The sequence below is a fragment of the Rhinolophus hipposideros genome, assembly GCF_964194185.1.
Source record: "Rhinolophus hipposideros genome assembly, chromosome: 8".
NCBI lineage: Eukaryota > Metazoa > Chordata > Mammalia > Chiroptera > Rhinolophidae > Rhinolophus > Rhinolophus hipposideros.
In genome coordinates, this window is record NC_138054.1 from 50990270 (window position 1) to 50993832 (window position 3563).

Below are 3563 nucleotides of genomic sequence, written 5' to 3' on the forward strand. Positions count from 1 at the left end.
CCCATGCTTGTAAAGTTGTGACCTCTGTCATCAAATGAAAGGTTAAGAAAATAACATGAACAACCAGAACAAAGGTAGCATGAGGAAAGTTCCTGAAGAGAGGGAGTGATACTACTAACGATGAGTAATGTAGTAAGAACACAAATTACAAATATGAATGCTGATTAATATGAATTCTACCCACTATTCATGTATTTTTTCACAATGAATCAATGTCTTATATACTATTATTACCGTTCCCTGTAAATGAGGAAACTAAGTTCAGAAAAGCCAAGTGCTAATAGCATAAGCCAGAAAGCAATTACGGTGAGAAGCTAGGATTTGAATCTAGATTTGTTTGTCTGATTCCAAAGAGTCATGTTTACCTACTCAGAGGCAGGAGCTACTATGGCAAACAACTTGGTTAAGTTAGTACGTATAACTGCTGCTTCTAGAAATAAGATACTTTGTCTACCAGACTTGGATCAGACTGTTTTCAGATATATAGTCCAAAGTTAAAGAAGTACGGTCCTATTAAGATGGGTGTTAAGATCTTGAAAAGCAATTCCAAAACACTGAAAGGAGAACAGTCCACAAAAAATTTATTCCTACATAAAAATGTTATATAATCTGTAATAATGGTGTTCTATTTGTTCATTCCTCATTTATTCCTCTCTCCCCGACGGCGTCGTAGCTGTCATAAGGGCATAAAACATGTCTGTCAGTTCACCATTGTGTTTCCAGAGCCTAGCACAGCGCCTAGAACACAGTAGGAGCTCAATTAATATTTGCTGAATGAATGAATTAATTAAACTTAATTTTATTTCTTTCCAAGGCCTGCCTTTAGTGCCATGTACCACTCCAGACAGCATGCAGAGATGGCAGAGAGAATAATAAACATCAGAGGTATTTTACAATTCATAGCTGACCCATACTGACCCTTTCTTTAATTAAATCTTTCACTAGTGAATGAATCATTTCTTCCATTAATTAAAATAGGATACACATATGTCTCTGTAAAGTATGTGTCAAAAGAAAGCATTCCACCTAAAATATACAGGAGGCGCTGACCACCGTGGTGAGTCATTCATCATACTCTTCAAAAAAGATTGGCTCTGGAATTAGAACTAGCACAATCATCCCTTATGACCTCAAAAATATTAGTTGCAGCTTCTCGACCAATCTGTCAGCTCCTGTGTTAATATAGGGAAACACGCATAGTGCGAAGCCATAAGAGAAATGCTTATTTTGGAGGGCAGGGTGTGCGGCCCATGCACTCCAGGAATGCCATCCTTTCCAATCACTGCTTGGAGCCCATGCTCTCTGGAGACTTGTGTCTTGATGGTTAGAACTGGAAGGCGGCTGGGATTGCACTGTTGCAAGGTGCAACCCTTGCTCCTCTGGAAGCTAAAATGATAGTTGCAAGAAAACTAATGGTATGTGTTCAAGTGGCAAAAGCAAGTTTGTGTTTCCATTCACCCTACAGTCTCCCCCTGGAAGAAAGAGCGTGCAAAAATCTATTTACAATATTTAGCTCCAGGAACACAGTGAGCATATCCAGTCATCGTTCAAAATATTTTGCTTCAGAGTCGACTATGCACTGCCCAAACTCCAAATGCCTCGATTACGTACCTTGACATGTTTAAAAATCACCACTGGGGATTCTCTAGGCAAGATGAAAAGGAGGGAGGGATAAAGTATTGAGTAAAGTCAGTTTAAAAGTGCCTCAGGTCCTCTAAAACAAGTTTTCAATATCCTGCAAGATTTCAAACGCAGCAATTTTGCGAAAGTAAAAATTGTAAAGCCTATTCTCTCAGTGAAGTGTCAGGCTCGGTAAGAGCAGGAATGATGAACACTCCCCTGGCATATTTAGGAGGTTGTTTCAGAAGAGGCCAGGTGATTGCTAAACCAGTCATGGCAATGGAATGTGTTTTTGTTACCATACCTTTATGTGAGTACTAACTGCTATTTTATTTTTCCTTCAAATGAATACTGTAAGGCAAGCACTAGGAGGTTGTAGGAACGGTAAGGACCTTTGAGAGAATTGGGATTATTTCCAATGATGGAACAAAAGCTCCCCCAACCCCCAATGTGAAATCACTTGTCCAAGGCCACAGGGCAGGTTAATGGCAACGCCAGGTCTCCCAACTCTGCCTCCAATTTCATGATCCTGGGCTCTGTCCACTGTGTCTGTACTGAGGACCGAGCCACTAATGATTTGTTCCCCCAGCTCAGTGTTGGGTACACTGCCAGTGGGTTGATTAATACATTGATTCCAGTAGAGTAAGAGATTCAGAATCACTTGACAAATTTCTTGAGTACTCACGAAAAAAATCAATAGTTTTCTTACACTTCAAGTCCAAGTTGTTTGGATTATTTCCGAGGTTGGGTTTAGTCAGTGTTATGTTACTTTAAATCTCTTGGTCCTTTTCTCCTGCTCTCAACAGTTCTCTGATACTCATTGGCTTATTTCCTGTGTGTGTGTGTGTGTGTGTGTGTGTGTGTGTGTGTGTGTTTATACATATATACCTGAAAACAAAAGAGATATGTAAGAGATTTAACATTTGGTAGAGATGGACAACAAAGTTGGATAATTAATTATTTCTGTGGTATAGAGTAGTGATTGAGAGCATGGACTCTGGAGTCTAGTTGCCCTGGGTTCAAATGCCATCTTTGACAAATCAGAAGATGTGTAGTCTAAGATCATTAACGTTGGGCATTTTAAATCACAGAGCCTCAGTTTTCTCTTCTGTAAAATGAGAATAGAGTTTATAGGATGGTCACGAAAATAGATGGAAAAATCTGAGATTACTCTTAGAGGTTTCATTTATATGCATAAATTAGTTGCAATAGCCTCCTCTCTGCTGTCCTGCCTTTCTCTTTTTCTCTATCTCCAATCTAGTTAATCCTGAGTAATTTTTTAAAAGCACATATTTGGCCATATTGTGCTCTAGCTTAAAAGCTTTCAGTGAGTCCTATGGCTTAAAGATAAAGCAGTATAATCTGGTCCCAACAAATCATTACAACTCATTTCTACCAGCATCATCCTCACACCCTGTGTTCTAACCAAACAGGACTACTCACCATTCCCTCAGCTCCCCACGTACTTATACACCTCTGTACATTTGCTCATGATGGATTCTTGGCCTGAAATCTTCTTTCCCCACTTCATCGCCTACTAAATTCCTAGTCATCCATCAGGGCCCAGCTACAATTTCACCTCTTCAATTAAGCCTTTCCTTACTTCACTCCCCTCTTGGAAAAATTAATTACTCCTTGCTCTGTGTTGGATGCCACTTTATTCTTAGCTCACAAATAGCATTTAACACATTAAATTATATTTTGTTGTATGTGTGTCTGTCCCCACTTAAACCTGGATGAGCAAATATTCAAAACCATTTTTTTATTTCCATGCCTATGGTTCTGTTGCCCACTAAAATCAAATGCTATCTAGAATTGTTTTAACCATTGCTCTAGAAAGTCCCTCTAAATCCATCAGAGTTGATAGAATCCACCAGAGTGAAAACATGCCAATGTGTAGCTAAACTATGATTTCCATGAGGGCAGGGCCATGTCTTAACTTA